The following is a 20,809-nucleotide window of genomic DNA, read 5'->3' as shown; positions in this document are numbered from 1 at the left end:
TTGTTGCAGACCAACATCGTCTCCATTGTTCGACGCCATCTTTGACCAGTGTCGTTTTGCATTTGAACACTTTCTTATTTTACAGCGATAAAGTTCAGCACTGACACATTTATACCAAAGGGATACCAGATAACCACTTATTGTTACTGTTACCACATTAGAGAATAAAGTAGTATATATATCTTTTACGTCTGCGTCTTGTTGTTTCTGACTGGTAGAATTCTGGATTATTAAAGCAACGGCTAGTGATTGCTTTGTGCACCCCAAAAGTGCACGAGTATATTCACACACACTAAGTTCGTTACACATACATACATACATACATATTGTAATGATAATACGTAACAACTAGGAAGAAAAATATTAGTTGATATGGCCTTTATTATATAGATACAATGTAAGTTACAACTTCGAGTTGTTGTTATACACAGAATAGTTTTAGTTCTATTATCCATTTTGTAGGTAGTTAAGTCCATCGGTGAGTGACAGCTAGAAGACGGATGATAGAAGGTGGTAGAAAGAGTAAATTCATTTACCTCTCTGAATTGACAAGTAAAAATGGTGAAAGTTGTGTATTCCCGCGGTGACAAGCCATACAGAAAGTGTTCCTTTTGACCAGGGGCTAAGCGAAAAAGAGGTAGAGATAAATTTGAGTACACGTTGAAAAGCTAGATTTAGGTCGAATAACAATGGAAAGTAAATGAACTTATCTCTGTCGAACCGTATTTAACCCGAGAATGTTCACTGAAACAGTAGAACTTAACTAAATGTCACAACTGACTCATAAATCTCTTAGTGCAAATGCTGAACACAATAGGAACGAACCTAGGCTAAGGTTAAGAATCTAGGAAACGATTCGCTACATCATAACTCCTCTTAGTAAGTTTGTCAAAATTTGAAAAGAAAAATTATTAAAAAAATCTGAATGAAATGTGTACTATGTGAAAATTGAACACCGTTCAAAATTGTGAATATCAGGTAAATAGTATACAAGTGGATGTAATGCAAGGTCAGAAAGAACTTAGATATCAGGCGAGAGAATCTGAGGTTATGTATACAGACAACAGGTGGGTTCGAATAGCATGCAATATCGCTTCTGTGCATAGCTTGCAGTCTAGGCTTCATGTAGTGTCGGTTTTGTGCCTATTAGCTTAATGCTTACTGGCTTGGGGGCAGCGTTAAGTGAGCGTGCGCATGGTTCGGTAACGGGTTGTACGAGAAAACGATGCAGTTGCGGGCTTTCATTGAAAGAAATTGAGGCTAGAGAGTGCATCCTCAATCCATGATATAATTGGAAATTTCTAGTAGAAGTGTGCATTCCGTGGTAAGTGCCTTAAAAGAAGTGCAGAGGTCTAGTGTATCTGGCGTTGCGGTCATGTGGAATTACTGCGGGCAAGCAAGGACGACAAAATGCAAGAGACTTGCTGGTATGCTGAGCCAAGTAAACTTTATATGTGATGTGACTAAATTGGGGTCATATAGAGGTGAGTGTTGGGTGTTTGGAAGTGAAAGCGCAGAAAGCATGGTCTGTGTTCCATCATTCAAAAAGATATCCGACATGTGTTGGGTCGGGAACAGAGAGCTGAGTAGGCACAGACTAGGAAACAAATCAATGAAGACACAAATATTAGGGTGCATGTGTGTAGCTGGGTGTAGGCATGCTTGTATGTATGTGTTTTGTTTTTGTTTTGTTTGTTATTTTCTTTTTTAAAAAATGTATAGAATAGTGCAGCAAAGATTTATCAACCTGCGAAAATTTTACGAGAAACCCATGCAGGAACAGTCTATGATACGTGTACATGAAAGATGTACTATGTAAGCAACCAGAAAGAAAGGAACATCTCAAAAATATGCATGCACGTGAATTACTCGTACTTGCTAGTGTAGATTCTAAGAGTAGGTCCCGGCGTGATGTAGGCTTGCAAAAGTGCAATCTGGTTGTTTTGCGAGGTGCGTCGTGATCGGCTGCATTTTTTATCGGACAAAGCGTGTTGTCGCCAATTGGAAGTTAGACTGCGGAATTTATTTGCAGGACTGCATATATTAAGTTGAAAGAGGGTGCATATAGGTTTCTTCTATGGGGGATTGTCTTGCATCCATATATGTATGTATGTATGTGTATATATATATATCTATATGTATGTATGTATGTATGTATTATACACACACATCTGCAGAAATAAAGATGTATATGTGTGTGTGTGTGTGTATGCATGTATGTATAAATATATATACACACATGAAGAGAGAGAGAGAAAAAGAAAGAAAGAAAAACAAACAAACAAACAAACAAAGAGCGAGAGTAAGTGACTTCGAAGTCTCGTTAAGTAAGGCTTTTGAAATTATAGTAACACAATGGATATTCGCTGCATTAAAGAGGTTGGTGTCATGCATGTGATCAAATTTGAGCTCAGCAATGGCACAAATGCACCGCTTGTGAGTAGCACTTTTTCATAGAGGAAAACCTACTCTATCAACTTGAATGATTTGAACGACTTATGACAGTTAATAAAACAGTTATGCCCACTTTTGCATCATTTTCGATACAACCTTCATAATTTTTTAAAATTTATAATCCAATATTTTCCCTCTCCCATCCATTTTTTTAATAATTTAATATACATTCTCTTCATCTTGTATTTTATAATGCCATTGTTTCAACATGCACCGATTTCTTCTCAGTAGCATTCAATTTTATACACATACATATTGATTTGATACAACTATACACAACATAATGATATTTAAAGATATTTTTTCACATTTATCACTTTGTGTATCTAAGCTTAAGATTGTGAGACAATGCTATCAAATATATTCATCTTGTCATTAGCATTTATCTAAACTGAATATATGCATGTCATATATTTATCCCAATGTGTATCTTAGTAAATCCCAAGATTTTGTTATATATGGGAAGAGTCATACATGATAAAGACTATAAATATACTCACTTGTTGTTTCAAACATTAAAAAATAAAATGTATGTCCACTGAAAGGCGTGTAGCGGAAAATATTCTTTGGAGACATAAACAAACACCAACTATAGGAAGAGAGAGAGAGAGAGAGAGAGAGAGAGAGAGAGAGAGAGAGAGAGAGAGAGGTGGAAGTGAAATATAGACAAACAACAACCGGTGCATGTGTTTATAGACTTCGTAAATTATGACTCTTTCCAAATATAACAAAATTGGTTTCAGCACACGGTTTAGCGAGCAAAGTTCTTGCAAAACAAATCCAAAAGATTTAAAATCTTGGAAATCATGAAATATAGTTGTGCCAAATTTTCAAATTTACTTGCTCAAACTGTCCTCACTGAAGGGTAGAGGCGGTAGCCTTACCAGAAAGCTTTTGTATTATACACGTTCAAACTGTCTACTGATGCCATGGCCTTTACCTGAAGTCCCCAAGTGCGATACACCATCTGTTTGTCATCTAATAATAGGCATGACTCCAGTCAGCTTTAATCACTGGGTACCGTCTTAGAAGCCTTTGAATAAGGAAGGAACACAATACAAGTTATTCATCGAATTGTATGACATTTTAATTTTCATAAATTAATTCATGGTTTGTAAATACTTTTTTACATTCTTGGTTTATCTTGAAATTTTCCCCATAGCCAGGAATTAATATATGCTCTCCCTATTGCAACTTGGGCTCTCTTTGGCTAGATACAATGCTTCGGATTTACATAAAGATATGATATGATGTAAAACTTAATCTTATACCTACAGCATCTTTTGTCTGTTACTGTGCTGAGGCACTGGCTTGAAGGGTGTGGTGGAAGAAATCGATCTCACTACTTATGCCTGTTATGTTTGCTCCTTCTCAAGCCATGCCTGGCTTATAAGGCCGGTTTCCCGGTTTCCTTGGCGTGTAGGTTCCCCACCTGGACGGGACGCCGGTCCGTCGCAGGTGAGCTGCAAGATGCAGGAGGAAAGAGTGAGAGAAAGTTGTGGCAAAAGAGTCACCAGAAGTTCGCCATTACCTTCTGTTGGAGCTGCGTGGAGCTTAGGTGTTTCGCTCATAAACGCACACATCGCCCGGTCTGAGATTCGAACCCACGTTGCTACAGCGGCTTTTACTGCTGTTGCTACTGTCACTGTCAATGTTATCTATATTTGGCGAGAAAATTGCTATCACTCTATGATCGACAAGCATTTATCGTAATTTTGTGGGACAACTTTCACCTGTTTAATTGGCGGGAAAACTTCCAAGCTTGTTCGTGTAACATGTTGTAAGTTTCTTTTACATATCAACAAAGTCTGGCTGAAGATAAAGTAAGCAAAGAACCAGATAGTTGAAGGAACCTTTAGTCTAAGGGAGTTGGGTGTCCCCTTATAAAAAATCATAGGCGCGGGTATTACTACTTCACAGCTATGTGGTTTTAGATTCAGTCCCATTGTGAGGCACATTGGGCAAATAACTTCTACTACATCCCCACGTTGACCAAAGCCTTGTAATATTTCTTTATTTCGTTGCAGTGAATTTGGTAGATGAGGTTTATGTGGTTTGTGTGTGCGCGCGCGCGCGCGCGCGTGTGTGTGTGTGTGTGCGTATGACTTTGTGTTTGTCCACATACTGCTTCTTAAAAAGAATAATACTAGAACTGATTTTCCCTTGAAGGCAGTGACCCGCTATAGCCACAGTTCAATGAGTGAATCAAATAAAAGAATAGAAGAATTAACATTAAAAAAAATGAACATCGAAACACCCCATTTCTCCTGTTGCCAACCATGAAACACTTAGAGCAGCTGAATAGCTTAAAATGAATTATTACTAAAATGAAGGAGAACGAGGAGAGAGAGAGAGAGGAGAGAGAGAGAGAGAGAGAGAGAGAGAGAGAGAGAGAAAGCATATATATAGTTTCCCGATTATCTCAATGTAACACCCAAATATTTATCAACGATATTCCTGTCATCTTCATAAATGTTGATGTAATGTTAAGTCCTAAATCTTGGTTCAATATTTCCTGCAAGAAACACTTGAACTTTGATCATAAGTACAAAACAAATACATCGACTATTTTATGTCCCTGTATCGAAAGGTCTGGACGACTGGGCTGTTTGCTATGTGTTAAGCCTTCTAAAAAGGTAAACCTTTCATTCGTACAAACACCATCACTATGAAAGGGGTCTTCTATTGCAGAAATGACCCAGGGTTATTCTGCAATCATAACAGAAACAACTACAAAAACAACAATAGCGAGAAATCTACCCAGTGGCGTAGCTAGGGGGTGTGCTATCCAGGGTAGCCCTTGAGTTTGCCGTCCTCTGTACAGATTAATACATCACACCCAAAAAGTGCTGCCCCCATAAAGGCATTGCCCAGAACGGACCGCCCACATTGACCCCATCCTCAGGTATGCTTCTGCATCTACCTAATATCATGTTTTCACCCGAGGACCATACTGTACAATCTGATATGCAATTCTTATTACTAAATGAAAAATCACCTACAGAAACCCACTCGCATATACAACACCCTTACTACAACAACACCCTAGAGATACTATTTCTCCTACTCGGCACTGACAAACATAAAAAGGAACACACACACACACACATACACACACACACACACATATATATATATTTGTAACATCCATAGCCTCACCAGCCCTAACAACTGTACCGTGATGTAACACGACCGATAATAAGTGCGAGGAATAACTGTCGTACTCTGTCTGAATCTACTAACCTCTCTCCGCTGCGGTCGCAAGAATCTATGGGAGTACAGAAATAAGCTGGACATTGGAGAGATTGTAACATATCCACACTGTCACACTAATTCCATATGATCTATAACTGCTGCTTCTGCGCTGTTGTAACTGTGCAGCTATAAACTATCCAAAGCTACACGGTGTTCTTAAAAGTAACAACGATTAACGGCAACTTCTCTTGAAAATTAAGGCCTACTTTATTACATTCGACTTTCTTCTGGTTGTAAAGACGAGACGAGCCTTACTAAAGGCATAGATTGTCTAGACCAGTGGCTCTCAACCAGGGTCCTTGGGGGTTCATTATCAGATTTTGTTGATAAAATTAATGTGCAATAAACTGGTTATATTTCTACAATACACAACACATTTTAACACATTTTTAGATACAATTCCTAATAATATTTCATTCTTTGCTCTTTTACTTGTTTCAGTCATTTGACTGTGGCCATGCTGGAGCACCACCTTTAGTCGAGCAAATTGATCCCAGGACTTATTCTTTGTAAGCCTAGTACTTATTCTATCGCTCTCTTTTGCCGAACCGCTAAGTTACTGGGACGTAAACACACCAGCATCGGTTGTCAAGCGATGTTGGGGGGACAAACACAGACACACACACAAACATATATATATATATATATATATATATATATATATATATATATATATATATCTATATATATATATATATATATATATATATATATATAGATATACGACAGCTTCTTTCAGTTTTCGTCTACCAAATCCACTCACAAGGCTTTGGTCGGCCCGAGGCTATAGTAGAAGACAATGGGTCTATAGGTAAAATATGGTTGAGGACTACTGGTTTACAAGAATATTTATGGAGGTGGAACAAAAGATTGCTGCAAGAAATCGCCATTGCAAACAGAAAACATTTCCAAGGAAAGGTGCTAGCCATCGATCTCATATACTATTATTACACGACATGCGTGAAATTCATTTGAAATGCTGATGTCAATGTCAGCGATTATAGCGTATTTGAAAAACTGTTTAAACAATTTAGAAACATCCAAAGTTTGTAAAGAAATTCATAAAACCTTCACTTTACATCGTTCATTTTTTTTTTATGGCATATAAAACGCACGTTCTCTCTGCACCACCAACAAATGTCTCAAAAATTCATTTCGGGTTCTTTATGCGAAATTAGGCAATGCTCTAAAATCTTTTTCTCCTGAATATGCGCTGCTGAAACTGAGGTGCGTCTTTTATGCCATCAAATACGGTACTTTGCACAAGAAAAATACTTTCATTTTGCTGAAGTCCTGACGCTGCTGGATCAGTGGATCGAGCCGCCTAAGTTCGATCAGTGTGTCATATATCTGTTGAATAAAGATTGACAGAGATCATTAACATTAACAATTAATCGTTTAAAACTGATACAAAATGTTTCTATCAGTGAGTTAACGGTTAAGACAAACTGAAATACTTCCGGGTTGAATGCAATAACAAAATGAAACCTAAAAACAATAACACCACACTTTATTCAACCTTCTTTTTCTGAGCTTGCTAGTTATACTTAACAATTCTCTCTCTCTCTCTCTCACACTCTGTCTTCTCTCCTCTCTCTTCATACTCTCTCCTCTCCCTCCTCACTCTCTCTCTCTCTCTCTCTCTCTCTCTCTCTCTCTCTCTCTCTCTCTCTCTCTCTCTCTCTCTCTCTCTCTCTCTCTCTCTCCCACTCCTTTTTTTTTTTGTACGAGACGAAGAATTTCTCATGCATTGAGTCTGGTGTATAGAACTTGACACGTTTCTATCACCACTTAGTTACATATGATAGTTTGTTTTTCGTACATATAAAGGGGTGGAGTCGACTATCCACACCCGACCTAATTCTTTCAATTATGGCGATAAGTACATCGGTAGGTGGTTTGCTTTACAACATAATCCACCCAGGGTATTTCTCTATGGCCGGCTGACCTTTGAGGAAAAAACAAAAAAAAACCAACTAAATCGCACACAACTTACTCCCAACTGCCTTGGAAAAGAAAGGATATATTTGGATAATGTAGTCTTATGATAATTTCACGAGTGGACAGTTTTTGTTCATTATTCTACTCAATGAGGACCGATTTGGGACTAAACAACATGGTATAGGTTAAAAGAAAGCCCTAGCTAAGGTTTACCTATCAAAAATCTGCTATATTCCACATGTAGATATATTTACATATAAAGGTGTTAGGTTAGTTAAAATAAAATAAAGAAGTTTGGCAGTTAATAGAGAAGACAAAATATTTAACTGCTTCGTTATCCACAGGAGGATTTTTTGATGGAATTTGGAGATGTTTTTAATAGATAATAATTGTGAGCCAATTTACCAGCAATCTGGTACAATTATACATCCATGGTTTCTCATGTCGTCTCTACAGCCACCTCACACGTCCTTCACCACTGCTGCATAATCTACCACATCATACTACAACGATACCTGTATACCATCCATACCTCAACCCTCACAATCATTATTACTTCGCCACCACAACAGCGATCAACAACATCATCTTCTTCACCATCACCATCACCACCTCGACCTCATTACTGCTACCGCCCACTGCCACCATCGGTATCATCATCCACTTCATCACCTTCGTTAACGCCACCATCATCACCACTACCATCATCAATATCACCACTACCTTCATTTGCATCATTACCGCCTCCGCCATTGCCACCACAGTCCTCACCACCTACTTTCATAGGCATCATCACTGCCTCCACCGTTTCCACTACTACTACCACCACCACCACCATCACCACTACCACCATCACCACCACCTACAATAGCACCATCACCACATCACTTTTACTAACAGTACCTCCATGACCACTATCACTATCTCCACCATCACCATCATCGCCGCTATCACCATCACCACCATCGCCATCTCCAACCGAACCAACACCACCACCACCACCACCATCATCATTAATACAATCACATCACTACTACTACAACCATCATCAGTAGTATCATCACTTCGACTTCCTTCGTTAAGACCACCATCACCATCACATCATTACCACCACCACCATATCGTCACTACCACCATCAGCATCATCATATTATGACCGCTACCGGCACCACACCTGCCCCACCGCCACCACTACCAGCTCATTATTTGATCATTTCGTTAAGTGACTCGAAATAGAATGGTTATTAATAGGTATTATGTTTCTTGTTGCGCTCTTGATGGTAAAAATATCACTGAAGAATATAAGAGATTCGTAGCAGAGTATGCTTAGTAGGTGTTGTGTGTGAGAAAGTATGAATTGTGTGTGTGTGTGTGAGAGAGAGAGAGAGAGAGAGAGAGAGAGAGAGAAAGAAAGAGAGAGTGGGGAGGACTGTATATGTATCAGTAAAAGAGAAAATGCCAAGTGCTTCTGAAAGGACAAAGTTTGAACTAAGTCTATGATTTTATATATATATGTACGTATGCATGCATATATGTATTTACACACGCACACACACACATACACATACACACACAACACACCCACACACATATATATATATATATATATATATATATATATACATGATTGAATATGTAAATGAGTATGTAGATAGATAGATAGATAGATAGATAGATAGATAGATAGATAGATAGATAGATAGATAGATAGATAGATAGATGGATAGATGCATTCAAACACATTCTTAAATATCTATGTATGTATACGTCTGTATATATATATATATATATTCACACACACACATACATACACGCACAAATGCAGGCATACCATACATACGTCCATATATACATATATAAATGTGTGTACTATGTGCAATATGAAAATGCACCTGGGTGCCCTTTTCTGCATATCTACATGAATGTGCACGTGTGAACAAATGCTAGTAATAAATAAAAGATTTTGTTGTGTCTCAAAACTTTTTTTTAATGTTCTGCTATAATTCCCGTCTTTTCGCGTCGTAAGTCTTCGTTCCTTTTCGTTCTTCGTTCTTTCGATAGTGCTGCCGTCTATTTGTTAACTAAGAAACTTGTAGTTATCTATCCTTGTTAAGAACGCACTAGGAAGCTGGCGCAACCAAATATGGCGATCGGGCGTGTTCGGTACTCCCAGACCAAACAGAGAGGAATTCGGCTATCGAGATGTAATTTTTCCAAGAAACTGTTTGAAAATAAACGTGATGATGTGTAAGTGAAAGCCACCGTATAAGGAGTGGCGGAGTTTGCCTTAAAAACAAACTAACAAATAAAAGCATAACAAGCACCGTTCTGATCGTGAAACCATAAAATATAGCCAAAATGTATACGACAAGGCATACACATACACCTACGTGTGTGTGTGTATATATTATATATATATATATATATATATATATATATATATATATATATATATATATATATATATATATATATATATATATATATATATAATATAGATATATATATATATATATATATATATATATATTATATATATGTATATATATGTATGTATATATACATATGTATGTATGTTATGTATGATGTTATGCATGTTATGTATGTAGTATAAATCATATGTATAGATATGCATATATATATACACACATGCACTGATATATGCATATTTCAATTCTTTTACCTATCATTTACCTTTTGCTTTTTATTTGTTTCACATCACTGGACTACGGCCATACTGGGGCACCGCCTCAAATGGTTTAGTCGAACAATTCAACCCCAGCACTTATTTTTTAAAGTTTTGTACTTATTCTATCGATCCTCTTTTGTCAGACCGCTAAGTTAAGGGGGACGTAAACAGACCAACACCAGATGTCAATAGTAGGGGCGGGGTGTACAAACACAAACGTAGAGATATATGCATATGTGCATGTATATGTGTGCATTTGTCAATAGCTATATAAACACAGACCTTCAAACTGTAACTAGTTTCATAAGTGCCAACACACGAAACTCTCGGACCTTGAGTCACTCTGTTACTTCTGCTAAATATACAGTGATACCTCGCAGTACGACTTAATTGGTTCCATGGCCGAGCTCGTTTTACGATTTACTCGTTTTACGATTTACTCGTTTTACGATTTACTCGTTTTACAAATCAATTTTCCCCATTGAGATTAACTAAAAAAAAATTAATCCGTTCCAGCACCCCAAATAATACTCAAAAATAATTTTTTTTATGGGTTTTCAAACAGAAAAGGTGTAGTTACAAGTAAAATGACGATTATAAAAAAAAGAGAATGCAAAACAAATATGTAAATTGGTTTTATTAACTGAATTACCTTAGAGATGGGACAATTAGTGTGCTCGTACTGCGGATCTCCGCTCGTACTTCAAGACAAATATTCGCACAAGTTTCGGCTTGTACAGCAAATTACTCGTACAGTTGTGCACTGGTATAATGGTACTGCGAGGTTCTACTGTATAATAATAATAATGATGATGATGATGATGATGATGATGATGATGAATGATGATGATGATGATGATGATGATGATGATGATAATAATAATAATAATGATAATAATAATAATAATAATAATAATACATATAATATATAAATATATCTATATATATTATATATATATATATATATATACATATATATATATATATATATATATATACAAGATAAGAAAATGGATAAATATCTAAATCAAATATCAATTACCAGATAATACTCAATCACATACTTTATTAAACCAGTACGCTCTTGCGTCTCATGTTTGATCTTTGACTTCTGGCCGAAATCAGATCGCCATGTTGATTCGCTAGTTTCTGCACGCATATTTTTTTTCTCTCCTTCTTTCTGTGTTTTTTCTCTGTGTATCTTTCTGTTGAAGAGCGTAAGCTCGAAACGTTAAAGACTTGTTTTAATTATATTTCCTGAGCGCAATACTAATACAATTGTTTGTTTGTATTCCACCTGCCTTCGTCTTTTGTTTATTTCCGTAAACCTGCCTTCGTCTTTTGTCTATTTTCATAAGCTTCCCGTTATATATATTATATATATATATATATATATATATATATATATATATATATATATATATATACTTCTGTGTGTGGATGGTATAAATGACTACATCTTAACACCATTTTCTTCCCTATTTGATTTCTGCGAAAAAAATAAATGGAGAAAATTTTGAAATTTTCTTCGGTCAAAGATATAATTCAAAACTATAGTTCTAAGAATACACTGTATCTCACGTAGTCGTCTTCACAAGCTGTCGAGGCAGTCCCCCAAAATATTTACGTATAGGTAGTTGATGTTGGTATTTATGCAAATTACATGATAATGCGCGCCAGAAGGGGTAGTTTGTTATTTAGAGACAAGCTAGCAATGAGCAGACAGACCAGAGCGTTCTAACCATTACCATTTTGTCACTTAAATTCAAACAGCCTTTGGATGACTGAGTATATTATCCACCGTATTTTGTTTCCTACTTTTTAAGCTTTGGTTGCTATTTCTAGCGAGTCATGCAAAAATGTTGGGGCTCGCTCGTTGTAAATGGAGTAACAAAAAAATAATCTTCAGTCCCGATAAATTTGTCTTTTCGCGTGTTGGCACTTATCAAACTAGTTACAGTTTGAAGGTCTGTGTTTATATAGCTATTGACAAATGCGCACATATGCATGCACATGTTTTCAAAATAGAGTTTTGGCATTCATATGTCCTCCAATGATAGGAGGACATTGTATTTGTGAAGAAGTTTTTAAATTTATTTAGTGAAACCTTAGAATTTACTTCCGTTCCCTGTTTAATAATCGTTCGACCACAATGTTTTTGTTAATCGAGGTCCTGTGGTATTCATTTATTTCGTTTATAATGAATAAAATGATTTAAAATTGGAAACTATAGCTGATTTGGAAAGCTAAAAACAAATGATAAAGGAAATAAACTTGTAAATTTTTCACTCTCTAAAAGGATACCCAGAAAATTATTCTAAAGCATAAAATTTAAGCTGAGCGTTACTCTAGGGTTTCTCCGATGTCCAGACGGTTCATCAGAAGGAATAAATTATTATACCCTACCATACATACATACATACATACATACATACATACATACATACATATAGCACTTTTCCTTTCTGAAAAAGGACACACTGGTCTTAGATAGTTTTGTATTAGTTCAGTCTGACGGAATTTAATGTGCCCGTGGTTTTCGCAGATACTCCAACATACTAATATCGATGCGGCTAATAACTCTTTTTACAAACTTATAAGAAGACATTATCAGGTAAAAAAAAAACGCACACATACGGAACGATAAGACGAATTTACTAAGGGTCAACTTTCCGGGAAGGAAAAACTGAGTGTGTTGTCAGTACGAGACCTGGATGAAAAACACGATGTAGTTGACAAGAACACAAAGAGCAAATACCGCTAGGCACCTAATCCGATTATCTTAGTTTCACGAATCCACAGCGCTAGATTAGTTGTCTTCTTTTTTATCAGGCCCGAAACGATGTCAAGCAAGTACATCTCGGTAGAATTTGAGCTCAGGACACAAATCGGAGTAAATACTGCGAGGAATTCTATTCGACGCTCTAATGGCTCGGCTAATTCACCGCGTAACTAACTGATGCACACGGGGATGGCCATGACAGGAATGTCTTTATTCATAGGTATCTCTGATTACGGATAACCTGGGACGTAAACACCAATTGTGAAGTAGTGATGGGGGACAAACACGCACACACGCACGCACACACACACACACACACACACACATACACAAACACACACGCACGCACGCACACACACACACACACACACACAAACACACACACACAAACACATACATACACACACATATTTACTTCAGGCTTCTTCAGATTCCTTCTACCAAATTCACTCACGAGGCTTTGATCGGCTCGAGGCTAAAGTAGAAGGCACTTGCCCAAAGTTACACGCAGTGAGAGTGAACCCAGAACCATGTGGTTGGGAAGCAAGCCTCTGTCTATATCGATCCTAATGCTTAGTCTGATATCTATCATATCAACCTATATTCATAGAACGGTAGATTACACAGTGAGTTACGTCGCTTTTGGAAAACTGCTTCCCGTGGATGATTTAACTTACTTGAAATGTATTTGTACCAATTTACACAATCACGGGATCTTTTCATTTTGAAGGCCAGATTTTCCTAGTTAACTAAACAATTTGAAACTTCGTATACTGGTAGAATGTGTCAAAAGAAAACATTATTGTAAACAAAATTGAAAACAAAATTGTAATTCGTAACTTAAACGTAGTTTAATTTTAAGAATTTTAACCAATGAAATCCCAACATCTTCGAATTTTAACCAATGAAATCCCAGCATTGCTGCGTTATCGATATTGATAAAGAAATATAGCAGACGCACGACACACACACACATACACACTCTCTCTCTCTCTCAAACACATGCATATACATTTGCACAAGCACATAATAATTAATATATAAGCGTACACACACATACAAACGGACATATACATACACACACATACGCACACAAGCATACATTACACGTTCGTGTTTTGCCACTTGCCGCAACAAATTTGCACAAAAGGTAAATAAACCAGAGGGGGTCAATGTTTCATCGTTTTCGGGGTCGATAAATTAAGTACCAATTACGCACTGGTGTCGAGGATTTTTTTCCCAATTTATATCACAGCTTCCGACAAGCTGGGGGCATCCTTTTATGAAAAAAATTTCGCAAATTTTTACAATACTACTCACACTCCACGCGCAAACTCGAGACCGATTTAGGCATATTATTGTTTTGTTTTTGTTGTTTCTGGCCCTTCAAAACCATGGGAGAAGCCTTTTCGGTAAAAAAAAAATTAAGAAAATATTCAAAAAATATCGTTAATATTTTTATTGGGCGACGAAATTAATCGATTTAAGAGATATAGCTGTTATTTCTAGCACATGTAGAAGACAGAAGAAGAGGTAAATAATTTGAGCTCGAATTGTTTAGTTAACTAGGAAAATCTGGCCTTCAAATGAAAAGATCCCAATCACGAATTCTCCCGTATACCTGCATACAAACACACACACACACACAAACATATGTGTGCGGGCGCGCACGTGTATGTATGTATGTATGTATGTATGTATGTATGTATGTATGTATGTATTTAAACGCACACTCACGATTTGTTTTCTCGTAGTTTCCGTCTACAAGACATTCATTAAGAAAACGAGATGAGAAACGTTTGATCAAAGTATCGCAGAGTAGGATCGAATCTGCAGCGACGTGACTACTAAACAAACTTCTCAACCTGGCAGCCAAGTCTGCGTCGCCTTATATAATCTTTTTTCTGTGAAGGATATATCAAAAACTTTTTTACTCCAAATTCACTAGTTTTTATTAAATCCGGAGTAATTTGCCATAGCTATAGTTCTCTCGTATGAAGGGATAGAGATTGTTAGGGATTTAGAAGAGTCTTGATGTTTCTTAGAAAATATTTTAACTAGTTACGGTACTCTTATTTCAAGCGCATTCGAAAAAAAACCTTTGTTGGGATTAAAATACAAGCAAGATATTATGCTTTATCAGTGAGCAGAAACATGATTGATAATTCGCTGAAGTTTGATACTATTTCGTTGCTGTCTTTAGTAATATCCAAAAAAATTACATAGGGAGCTCTAATCTACGCAAATATCTCAGAAACAAGTGAAGGGTGGCAATACTGAAAGGAGTAACATAAGAAAATATGTGATTTATATAATTATCAGTGCAGAATATTTGAACTAACGTCGGACGCTGCAAACGAAATGGATAAGATACAACACGAATAATATATCACAGCGCAAAATTAGATTATCTGCCTGATTAAGATAATTTGAGAATATTTGAGAATGCGGTGGTTTGTAAAAAACCCTTCGGTGAATGGGGATAACTGAGCAACAAATAGTTGGAAACCACTGTTCTGCGGCTTATAGAAATCCTTCACAGAGGTATATATTTACACATAAAAAGAAAAACAGAACCCCTTCCTACATTCTAACACAGTAGTTTTATACCACATTAGACACCTTTCTTTCTTTCTTTTCTTCCTTTCTATGTCATTAAATACTGCGAGTGGTTTACATAAATATTCTGTTTCATGGAGGTGAGATAATAAGATGTAATAATTAGGGTAAATGACTTCACTGTTAATAGTTAAGAGATATACATCAATGGATGATTAACATTCTTACCCGGGGGGCGGGAATGAAAGTTTAGTCTGGCATGGATAATTCGTAAGTAGTAGAATGACGTCGGTCGGTAAGCGAAGATGTCAAAACTGTGTTGAAATCTCCACTAATCGGCATTCACTGTGGGTTCATTTTCTCGTCGTAAGGGGGATCAGGTGTGAAAAAAAATATATTAAAAGAGGATTTTTAATAAATATATAAATAACATCATGAGGGTGCATGGCCTATTGGTTAGGGTGTTACACTCACGATCGCGAGATTTGCTTTCAATTCCTGGACTGTTGTGTTCTTGAAGAAAACACTGCATTTCATGTTGCTCTGCTATTACTTCGACACCTAACTTGTGGTACACCGTGCACCTGTTCAGGCAACATTACACCGGTGCCTAAACTACGACATTATTTCTCTCTCCATTAAGGCATTCCTGATCCAATTTAAAGCTAGTGAATTTAAAGAGGAAATAGCTTAAACACCTACTATTAGACCAGAAATAAAAAGGAAACATAGACACTGGTTCACATCCCCTTATTCTCCCGAAGTGACCTTTAATATAGGTAAATATTTCTTGTCACTTATAGATAGACATTTTCCAATACATCATAAATATAGAAAACTCTTTAACAGACATAACCTAAAAATTAGTTTTAGTTCCACCCCAAACTTTAAAAGCATAATTACATACGATACAACACAACAACACGACGCCGGCTGATCCTGCAGGGATAAAGACTTGTGCCCCCTAAATGGCGGCTGTATGACCGAGGCCATTATTTATGAGTCCACTTAAATTCCATGAATGCTATGTGTGTGCGCGCGCGCGCGTGCATGTGTGTGTGTGTGCGTGCGCGCGCGTGTGTGTGTGTGTATGTGTGTGTGTATGTATGTATGTATGTATGTATGTATGTATGTATGTATGTATGTATGTATATATATATATATATATATATAATATATATATCCAAGGGATATGTGGGTCTCACAGAGGGAAATTTCAAAGCAAGATTCAACAGTCACACCTTAAGCTTCAGTCACCAGAATAAACGAAAAACTACCAAATTATCCAGTTATATATGGTTCTTAAAAGAACAAAGTGTCAACTACAGGTTTTACTGGAAGATCTTAGTCAAGTGTAAACCTTATACAAACGGTAGTGGCAAGTGCGGTCTTTGTAATATGGAAAGACGTCTCAACTAGAAAAGTTCCTTGGATCCCGCTACATGTTTAAATTCAAGAACTGGACTTTTGGGCGCATGTCCATACGTCACAAAATACCTGTTACGGTTTTGTCCCCCACTCCAGATCACGGCTAGAATCCACATTTCTACTATGTTCCTGTACAAGCTTTCCCATATGTTTTAACTTCCATTAATATTTTATTTTTTATGTTTTATTTTCAAATATATTTTTTTCATTTTTTTCCCTTTGCTTTTTTAATTGTGTGTGTGTGCACGTGCGTGTGTTTATATGTATGTATATATGTTATATTTATGTGTGTGTGTGTGTGTGTGTGTGTGTGTGTGTGTATGTGTATATGTATGTATATGAGTGTAAGACTGTGTCCAGTGTATATGTGCGACTTTCATGCACACGCGTCCTTCATTTATACGGATGTGCATATGTTTGTATATATGCGGGAGTGTGAATGTGTGTCTGTGTATATATACGTATTTTTATACGTATAAATGTCTAAATATATATATTATGTTACGTGTAAGCATGTAAGAACCTATGGGTATATGAGGATGAGGTTGCGTACACATATACATATATAAATATATATTATATATATATACACACACACACACACGTGTGTGTGCGTTTATGTGTGGCTATGTGTGTATGTATGAGTACGTACATACGTATACGTTTGCGTATGTATATGTGCATGTACGTATACATGTTTGTAGGTGTACGTATGTGGACGTTGTGAATGCAGGAGGTTTATGTCTATGCATTGTGAGAACATGGTTGCGCATATTTTTCATCTTTTTTCTTTTTCTACCTATTAGAGTAACTTCCCTTTTATTCAACAGTTTTTCATAGCGTCTGTTGCCATTAATAACCAACGAGAATGTATCGTAGCTCTTCGCTCCGACATTCGAAACTCCGAGTACTATAATGACAAACTTTTACTGTTTGTTCTAAATTATAATATATATGTATGTATGTGTATATATATTGTAAAACAATGGTTTTTCCGTTTTCGTTTCTCGTTGAGTTCTACGTCTAGTTGTGATGTCCTGTACTCACGTATATATAGTTATATATGCATGTATATGTACATGTAGATGTAGGTACGTACATATATGTTTGTATGTATGCATATATTTTATTTATTACACTATATATATATATGTATAATAAGTAATATTCTTTCGAACGGGCAGCCATGTTAAAGAGGCTACGAATATTACTTGTCAGTACAACTACTGTGTTGATCTCTTAGAGAGATTTTAGAACTAACATTTTTGCTTGTAGCAAAATCAGCGACTGTGTGTCCACTTGAAATATATATGTTGCGTGCAGAATCGAACTGCTATCATCTTTAGCAGACGAGATGACTAGTAGTGAGGAGAAGCAGAAATAGCCCGAAACCAGGACTGGTCTACTGGTCCTGTCGCTAGGAGATGATAGGGGTTCGGTCCCCTCCTCGCAATTTTATCGGATGCAGCTGTGCATCGTTAACCAGATAAAGGAGATGTCCTCTTGCGGTTAAAAAATCGCAGTAGAGTCCACTCGAACGGACAGCCGTGTTAAAGTGGCTACGAATATTTCTTTTCAGTACAACTACTGAATTGATCTCTTAGAGAGATTTTAGAACTAGCATTTTTGCTTATTTATAGTGGTGGTGGATCTCCGTCGTTTGATAATGATAATTCTTTTCTTGAATCAACTAAATTACCTGCTTCTGATTTTGAGTGTAAGTGTCTGACATGTGTACCCTTAATATAATTTAGCATAACACAGGATGTAGCAAGGTGGTGGCTTTGGGAATTACAGGTGCAATCCACTCTGACAGGCTTTCTGGGCAATTTCCTTCAACTCAGTAAGAAATAAACCGACTCGAAGGTGTTGAAACTGTCATTTGCACATTTGCAAAGCAGTTGGATCGATCCCGGAACCTCGAGATTGCAAAGAAAACTTCTTGACCATCTGACTGTAAAGTGAATACGCGCGAGCGTGTGTATGCAATCAGTCTAATTTTATTTGATAACATCACCTACATGTAATTCTTATAGAAAATTGCGTACATTCATAATCTCATTGGCTTCCAAACACGTGACCTGTTGTTTGGTTTGAATCATTGCAGGCCGTAGTAGGTTATTTGGCGAATGACCAGCGAAAAGTGAATCTATTTTTAAATATATACTAATTAATTCTTGCAAAATGGAAAGAAATTCCTCTTTGTTCTAAATCAGAAGCAGTAAGGAAGTAGGAGCCTACTAGTGTACCACCGACAACTATGTTTAAACCTTGATGTAGAAACAAAACAAAAGGCTTTGTTGATTTGATTTGCTGCTAGCTATCTGTATATATATATATATATATATATATAATATATATATATATACATAGGTATGTACGTATGTATGTATGTATGTATGTATGTATGTATGTATGTATGTATGTATGTATGTTGTATGTATGTATGTATTCTTGGTATGTATATATATATATATATAATATATATATATATATATATATATGTATATATATATATGTATGCATCGTTTGTATGCATATATACACACGCAAATCCTTTGTGTGTGTGTGTATATATATATATATATATATATATATATTATATATATATATATAACCTTTGTATGTATGTATGTATGTACGTATGTATATTTCTAAGATTATCTCTACAAATTTTATATAGAATTCAGAGCCAGTGCTGTATGCATGATCTTTGCTTCCCTTAAGCAGGAATTTGATCAGGAAGCAGATAGATAGATAGATAGATAGATAGATAGATAGATAGATAGACTGTACACAACAAAATCATAGTATTATTTTTTAGTGTCATTTTGGCGTCGCCATATATTTAGTTAACCTGTTATAAGTCAACAATTTGGTTTTTCTATTCCTTTAACTTTCTATTCCTTTAACTTTTGCAATTTAACAGGTAACAGAACATCAGACATAGCAGAATAATTACCGCACCGGACAAAATGCTTACCTGTATTTCTTACGGCTCTTTACATTCTAAGTTCGAAGTCTACTAATGTCGACTCGGCTTTTATCATTTCAGGGTTGATAAAATAAGTACTAGTTAAGCACTGAGGTTGATGCAGTCGACTAGCCCTCTCCCACAAGGTTTCAGGCCCTGTCCCCAAAACAGAAGGCATTTTTTAGGCGGCGAGCTGGAATAATCGTTAGCCGGACGAAATGCTTAGCATTTGGTCCGTTTTTACGATCTGAGTTCAAATTCCGCCGATGTCGACTTTGCCTTTCATCTTTTCGGGGTCGATAAATTAAGTATCAGTGAAACACTAAGGTTGATGTAATCGACTAATCCCCTTCCGCCAACTTCAGGCCTTGTGCTTTTAGTAGAAGGGGTTATTATTGGTGCAGATAATGAATAATGCTGCGTAGTAAAACGAATCATATACAATCGCTGATTAAATGCTGCTTTTGTAGACCACATCAAGTTTCATTATTGGATTTGGATGCATCTTCAGACCACTATCTCTTTTCGAGCAGATATATAACCAAGAGTCAGCCTTTTATTTTTCATGCATGTTGAAGCTTATACTAACGTTATTCAAAGTAGTCGGGGTACGTTTTGAGACAAACTCCAACCAGTAGCTCCATGCAAATGTAATTATTGTCTAACATTTTGTTTAAGTTTTGTGTTTTCGCAAATTAGACGATTAAATTGGAGATCTATTTTAACA

The 20,809-nt window shown here is 36.4% G+C and overlaps 1 long non-coding RNA gene across 1 annotated transcript in view; it reads right to left on the bottom strand.

The window, feature by feature from the left end:
- Positions 1 to 379: 379 nt before the first annotated feature.
- The window catches only part of LOC115232404, a 42,746-nt gene continuing 22,316 nt past the window's right edge, over positions 380 to 20,809 (bottom strand). Inside the window, exons 2-3 of the long non-coding RNA XR_003883631.2 lie at positions 6,789 to 7,059; positions 380 to 622 (exon numbers count right to left, since the gene is read on the bottom strand). This is a non-coding gene — a long non-coding RNA (uncharacterized LOC115232404). The remainder of the gene's footprint in view (positions 623 to 6,788; positions 7,060 to 20,809) is intronic.

The sequence above is a fragment of the Octopus sinensis genome, linkage group LG2 (genome assembly GCF_006345805.1).
Source record: "Octopus sinensis linkage group LG2, ASM634580v1, whole genome shotgun sequence".
Classification (NCBI taxonomy): domain Eukaryota; kingdom Metazoa; phylum Mollusca; class Cephalopoda; order Octopoda; family Octopodidae; genus Octopus; species Octopus sinensis.
Note: the sequence above shows the minus strand (reverse complement) of the source record. Positions and strands in the feature narration are given on the sequence as shown.